The sequence below is a fragment of the Apus apus genome, chromosome 6 (genome assembly GCF_020740795.1).
Source record: "Apus apus isolate bApuApu2 chromosome 6, bApuApu2.pri.cur, whole genome shotgun sequence".
NCBI classification, from domain to species: domain Eukaryota; kingdom Metazoa; phylum Chordata; class Aves; order Apodiformes; family Apodidae; genus Apus; species Apus apus.
Genome location: NC_067287.1, coordinates 22,089,478 through 22,096,976, shown reverse-complemented (window position 1 = coordinate 22,096,976; position 7,499 = coordinate 22,089,478). Strand labels below are relative to the sequence as shown.

The 7,499-nt window shown below is 39.5% G+C and overlaps 1 long non-coding RNA gene across 7 annotated transcripts in view; it reads left to right on the top strand.

Moving 5' to 3' along the window:
• Nucleotides 1-1,593: 1,593 nt before the first annotated feature.
• The window catches only part of LOC127386327 (uncharacterized), a 32,576-nt gene continuing 26,670 nt past the window's right edge, over nucleotides 1,594-7,499 (top strand). For 5 of the 7 annotated variants that reach the window (XR_007889859.1, XR_007889853.1, XR_007889858.1 and 2 more), the window contains exons 1-3: nucleotides 1,602-1,645; nucleotides 3,777-3,960; nucleotides 5,456-5,583. This is a non-coding gene — a long non-coding RNA (uncharacterized LOC127386327). Of the gene's footprint in view, nucleotides 1,646-3,719; nucleotides 3,961-5,455; nucleotides 5,614-7,499 lie in introns of all 7 variants that reach the window. The other 2 variants (XR_007889854.1, XR_007889855.1) reach the window with 2 other exon arrangements.

The window sequence follows — 7,499 nt, the reverse complement described above, 5'->3', positions numbered from 1 at the left end:
TCCATCTTATTTTCTGCCCCCTGTCCTGCTGAGAAGGAGAGTGTTAGGGCGGCTTGGTGGCCACCTGGTGTCCAGCCAAAGTCAACCCACTACAATAACAAACAATACTATTCTAAAATGTACAGACTGAACTCTCCTATCCTCATGGATTTTGTACAGTGATGCAAAAACACGACCATCAGTTCTGCTGCTGAGACGTACATATTGCACAAATAACCTCTGGTGTCCTGCTCAGATCCAGCTGCTAAGACATCCCAGAACGATGCTTTGTGTTTTTCCCTGTTCCATCTCACCGAGGACCCACACTCTACCTTTGGCAGTCTCCACCCTGTGGTACTGGGCTGCAGTGCTGTTACCTGTCCAGGTATTCTTTATTTTGTGTTTCTATATTTGATACTTGCTGCCTAACTACAGAACTTATTTTTAATATTACAATCCCAAAACTTCTTGCACTGGTGGAGAATTTTGAATACGCAGGCACTACGTGTTCTGGCTAAGGGTATGCATTCAGTTCTGTGAATTGCTTTGAAACCCTATTAGAGCAGGAGAGGGCTCTTATTATTAGTCTTAAATAAATGTGTATATATTGCCTCACATTTTTTGGGGGGGAAAAAAACCCAACTTGATTTCAGAATTTTAAAATTATCCTTCTTTTTCTTGGCAATGACCATTTTATTCTAACAGTCTTTATCAAAACTTTATTGAAAACCTCAAGAGTTATGTGAAGATACACTTGACCTGGAGTGAAGTATCAGGAGTTTTTAAACATTTAACTTATACTGTATATTAGTATGAAACTAAGTTGAGCAGAACCCATTAATGTCACAGTGATCGGTTACCAATGGAAATAAATAATTCATGATGAAGGGAATTAGTCTAATTAGCAGGCAGTTTGAGTCCTTTGATAAAACCCAGCTCTAATTCCGTGAAGGGCAGGAAGTGCTGTCATCAGTCAGCCCTGAAAAGATTAGCATCTATTATGAATGAGGTTAGACACACTAGTGAAGTCATGTGTGTCCTGGAGACAAACTTAATATGTTCCAGAATGGGACACAGTTTGTCTCACCAACACATCATGATTCCTACTGGGCTATTGTATGTAATAACAAGCAAAGATCAGTGCTCCTTCCTATCATTCTCACCCTGTCCATCATTCTGACAACTGTGCAAATACATTTTCCATGCAAAGCAGGGAATGTGCCCTGAATATTTGTAAGATGGCACAAGATGTCAAATAAAATGTGTTACCTTTTCTCAGCAACCTAAAACCAAACAAACCAAAATACTAGTGCCGTAAGAGGGTTTAAAAACACAGCTAGTAAAGATGTGGGGCTTGGGGGGTAGATGTCAGTTTTGAAGTACTTTGTTTTCATTTGAAAGCACTATTGCTATCTGATATAAGATGCATAATAAAGCTATAGATGTAGCTATGCATGACAGAAAGGTTTTTAAATAACTGGTGATACTGTAAGCTTATACTATTGGATGTATATATAGACGTATACTTCCCTCCCTGGAAGCGTTTAAGGCCAGTTTGGATGGGGCTTTGAGTGACCTGGTCCACTGGGAGGAGTCCTTGTCCATAACAGGGGAGCTGGAACGAGATATCTTTAAGGTCTCTTCCAACCCAAACCATTCTATGACCGTAAGTAAAACTTCTGTAAAAAAGACCCTGTAAAATTGCCTTAAATTATGGAAGTGTGGCCTTAGAAAAAGGAGAAGCTTCTTTGTGTTATGTATTTTCATGTGGAAATGTTAACTAGTTCGTTTGAGGGGACTAACTGTGAGCTGTGCAAGCTCCACAGCTCTGTGCTACATGCTGACGCAACATCAGCTGTGTTTCCATTTTTGCTTATGAGCCTTTTGAAATTATATGTTTCCGTTTTGCAATTTGATGCAATAATGAAGAAACTCCACATTTGTACGTTATTGTATTGCCTGTTTTTATTGTAGGAAATTAATTGCTTCTTTTATTTATGTTATTAAGGGGGGAGAAAACAATTTTGCAGTATTTTATCATTTGCTGTAATAATTATCATACTAGTAATACAACGGAAGCCTTAGAAACAGAGTATGCTATGCTCAAATGTCTGAACAGCACTTAACATGCTGACACTTGTGGCTGGGGAATGTCAGTCTTCAAGGCACGTTGAAAAAGGTCACAGTAAGTTACTAATAATATCTCTGATGAGCTGAACATTATTTATAATATAGACATTAAGAGGAAAAGAATAAGTGTAGTCAACACAAGAAATTATTTTCACAGAAACAGAACAATATAGCAACTCAGCTGTACTAAATGACTGTCCTGGTTTGAGCCAGAATGAAGCCACTTTTCCTTTTAATGCTAGTTAAAAGAAAGTTAAAATGGAGCATGGATATTGCATCGTGCCAGAATGAAGTGCCACACCAACTTCAAGTAGATTCCTAGATGAGGTTAAAAAAATAGTCCCTTCTCTGTAGGTTTTGTTGCTCTGAGTTCTGGAAAGAAAGAAGATAAACAAGGCAGTTAACCCTGATTTGTTAATTTTTGTCTTGAAGTCACTGGCTAGTAACAGTCAGGACAAAAATCCAGTTGTATGAGCATTTCTGAGGTTTTGGGGTATCATCTACGTGTGCCACTTAAAAATTGCCTACCGTATGGGCGTGTCTTGGGCTAGGGAATGGGTTCATGCAGCTCATTAAAATGGATTTCTTTATATTCTGTATGTGTGAACAGGTGCACACTGTAACCACTGTTTTTATCACTACAGTGGTAGGAACACGGTGCTTGGGAGCAGAACAGTTTTGTTCTGGAAAACTTGCAGTTAGGTACCGGTTTAAGCAGCTAATCACATGTACCCTGAAGTCACATAAGACAATTAGAGAAAACAGAGAAAGGTAACAAAAACATAATTTTGTCAGATCTCTTGATGTCATTAACTGGCCACCTAGCTTTGGCTTCTGTCACAATATACAGGACCTTCTTGTATAATTCACTGTTATATGTTAACTTTTCCATGGAGTTGAAAGACTGGCTGGTACAGTTTTTTCAGGTTAAAAATGCTGCAGAGTGTAAACATAAGAATTTATCAAAACGTCTTTTGTTCCACATAACAAGTTCCCAGTAACATGTATCTCAGGTAATACTTCAGTAGTGTCCAACAGACAGAAACAGGGCAATGGATTCCTACCTCCAAAAGTTCTTCCGTTTCCTGTCTTATCTAAAGAATGCTGAAGCACCTCAGGATAGATACTTTGTCTTTATCATCTGTGAAGTGCAATATACTTTGCAGCAGCTGTTTGGTTTTTTTTTCCAGACTGTTCACTTTAGAATTCATAGAATACAGCACAAGGACTGGGTGAGGGTTAGTGGTCAAAGGCTGATGATGTCCAGCTTTGCTCTGTAGCTGTGTGAGTTTTCCACCCGACACTACATGGCCTGATATCAATGGGCCTGAGTCATAGAATTATTGAATTATTTGGGTTGGAAGGGACCTTTAAAGGTCATCTGGTCCAGCCGCCCTGCAATGAACAGGGACATCCTCAACTAGATTAGTTCATCATGGACAAATCCAGACCTTTCAGCCAAAAAATCCTAAGTAGTTATACAGTTCAGCTGTATTCCCACTGAAAAAAGATACGTACATCAAGTGCAATCAGAGTATAAGTTCTAAATCTTCTGATCTTCTTTGAATTGTATGTTTAAACAGTGCCCTCTTCTTATTTTCTGTTTTCAGTTCCAGGAAGGTGACACTGGGAAATGGCTAACCACACAGCATTTCTGACTCTTACAGTTTTCTTGCTTTACTACATTCCTGTGAGAAAGTCGAAGTTCTTACCTACTGGGACAGATGGAGTCACTGCATCAGTAAGGAAACCTGGGCAGGTCACAGCAGTTCTGCATCATGTGACAAAGACGACACACACCTCAGATGTCTGTGCCACTATGGAGCTGCTCTCTCACGTTGTGCTGAAAAGGTGATTTCTTGATATTTAAGAAACCAATAAGCTAGTGAAAGAAGAATCTCTCACTGAGAAGATGACACTCCATCTTGGCAGCTGTCTCACCTGTCCCCTCACTCAGGCATCCTTATGGGATATTATCCATTAATCAATTCCTCTCCTTCCTGCTGTTTTGTAACTGGTGTTTACATCTGTCATCCCATGTCTCTATTGTCCTTAATCCTCATGTGTACCCTCCCACAACACCAAGACAGCAAGGTGTTGCAGCAAAGGACACGTCATCCACATTCACTACTAAATCTGTAACATACTGAACAGCCCTATGTTAGTCCATTCTCATTAACTACTGATCTCACTTTTAATCTTGCTGCATGCTTTATTCAGAGGCTCTTGTCATGCGTATCAATGTGAGCCACCTCTTTTGTAAGTAAATGACTGTTTAGATCTTCTTGTAAATTATAACATAGAGCAAAAATTGTCCTGATGAATATAACACATTGGTAAAATGTTCATTCTCAGATCTCTTTAATTCACAATGCTTATAATATACTATGTTACCTAAATCAACTGCTGTCCATTGACCCCATCTCAGATCAGCTTCTGTTCTCAAATACTTGCTGAAGAACATTAGATATTGGTTGCTTCTACTGAAAAGAAACATGGAGCAGAAAAATACATGTCTCTTAGTTTTCCAATTCACCATGAAATTAATATCTACATTTTTTCTCCCAGTAATGTAAATTCAGATGCTGCAGCTCTCACTCAAAAAAGTTGTCTTTACTTCTTGGAGAACAATGAAGAATAGCAGAGAAAAGAGAAAAAGTGCAGATTAAAGTAGTGTTGTGCTATGCCCTGGTTTTAGCGTATGTCTGCCTCAAACCAACCCAAGTTTATCTTGAGTAGATAGAGCAACAGGAAAAGGGCTGAAGTAAGATTACAGGAATTTTCATCAGGAAAGTATTCAATTCTAAGAGCATTGCTGGAAGCATATTAAGCTGAGCTAACAGCAGCATGACAGGCAAGAGAAGGAAGGGATCATGGAAGGGGTAATATTGCAGGGATATAAAGAAAATGGTTGGGATATTAAGCTAGTAGCACACTCTGGAGGAGCTACCCCAGTCAGGTCAAGTCCCCAGTGACTGGAAGAAAGGAAACACTGTGCCCATTTTTAAAAAGAGTAGAAAGGAGGACCCTGAGAACTATCAACTTGTCAGCCTCATCTCTGTGCCTGGGAATATCGTGGAACAGATCCTCCCAGAAGACATGCTAAGGCACATGGAGGACACAGAGGTGATTCAGGACAGCCAGCATGGTTTTACTAAGGGCTAATCCTGCCTGACCAACCTAGTGGCTTGGTTCTTGTTCATCCAGCAATGTGAAGTGTGGTGGAAATAGTTACAGTAAATTAAGCTCTTGTGACAAGTATTTAATTAAATAATCTTATAATAATTCTATTATTTTATTTGCTGATTATTGGCTCAATTTCTATTTTGGGGGTTTTTTTTTTCAGCTCCAGCTCTTTCCCTGACAATACCTCAGGCACTTTTCTCTGCTGTTGCTTTTCCTCAGACTCACGGCATCACCCAGAACCTCCTAAGAATGCCACCAAAAGAGGCAAGCAGTGAAGATCCACTAGTGGTATGCTCCTTCAGTTACTACACTCAAATAGTAGGTTTCTGTCTGCATTTTCCATAAAGAAGTGAAACAAATAGGAATTGGTGCTTATATTTATCAGTTGTACACAAATCCTGCTTGTCTCAGTTGTCAGATGTGCAGCCTCTCTGATACACAGCACACTGCAACATTCTGACTGAACTTTGGTTGTTGAGGTGTTTGTCTCTACATTGAGTAAGAACATGATCTTCTCTTATAATAATATGAGTGCAAATTGTATTTTACCAATGCACCAAAATTTTGAAGCTAACAAACCTTCTTTACACAGTGTATTGTAATTTCTGTTCCATAATTAAACCAGAACCCCTCTTCTGGACAGGTTCACTCAGTTTTGCCTTTCCTTGAGTAATACACCTTCAGACCCATGCCTTGTTTTGATGTATTACAATGATAGACTGAAGGGTTCATGTAATATATCATCACAGTCAGCTGTTGCTGGACGCCAAGGATTGAGAGACTGAGCCAGCTGTTTTTCTGATCTATTCTGGTAATGCATCACCAGATGATGGAAACGGATAATGTATTACTTCAGAATGACACTCAGAAAAGAAAGAGTCCAGAGGTGCATGTTCTGTATAATGAGGCATTGAAAGTATGAAAGAGGGCTGCAAACTCCTGGAACAAGATGTTGGTAATAAATCAGGTTTCTATAGTATTACATTAGCAATGTGGCTACTGAGGTACACAGAAACTGCTTTATGTAATCTGACTTCCAGTGCCCCTCTGTGATGCTGCTTTTGTGTAGATCAAAGGTACCCTTAGGAGCAGTGTTACCTTTACTTGTTTACAACTTAACAGTTCACAACGCAAACCCAGAACAAGGGACAGGCAGCATTACAGAGTCCCAACAAATTAAAAGCATTTGGATTCCTCCTCAGTTTGGAGCACCAGTAAAGCCTCTTGGACACCCCTCTTTTAGTGAACTGCCCATCCGTGGCAAGGGCAGTACACTTCTCCTTTGCCCTTGCTGGGGGCACTGTGTCCCAGAGCAGCAGACTGGGCTGGCTCACAGCACTGCTGTTGGGATTGACTTTTTCTGCGTGTTGCCTGAAGACAAGGAAGGCTCCTCTGGCCATCTGTTTTCATCTTTCCCCTGCAACACACACACAGACTGAAGTCACGCAGTAACTGATCGCCAATTATTAACGTAAACTAAAAAGAAAATTAGGGAGCGATTCTGAATATTTGCCTGCAAAACTCTTATCTCCTGGGTAAATTGGGATTGTGGATGTGTAAAAAATATTTCCTCTGAATTTATTTTTAACATCAAGGCTAGCAGAAAAACTGGAAAATTATTTTTTTAGAATCATGAGCTACATCTCTACTGGTAGTTTTTCCAAATATTTCTCTTTTGTTGAAAGCAGTACTGTATAACTTTGTATGTGTAAACTTCATTATATCTTTGGCAAACCTCTAAAGATAAACAGTCCTGCCCTGAAACTTTACTCCTTTATGGAAGGTTTACACTGCAAGCAAAGACTAAGTATGTTTTATTAACAGTAAGTATACTGTTCTGTTCATAGTCTGATGTAAGTCACAGGACTATAAGATATTAAATATGATTTTGTGGCATGTGATTCTAAGTTTAAAACATTCCAACCTCCTATATACAAAGGACCACATCAGTACAATTCATTCTGCTAGCTCAAATTCTATCAAAGATTTGGGAAGAGAAGCTTTGCCTGGCAGACTTCATACTAGACGAGATGGGTTTCACAGCCCATCCTGTTCATAGCCACCACAAGGCTAGCATAAACACTTTGCCGTGTGCCATAACTTATCCTGCAGAACAGGGATTGTGTGCTCATATCTGATCCATTGATGGTACTGTCATTTACTATTTTCATTTCTTGTACTCCAAGGAGCTGGGTGTTTTCAAC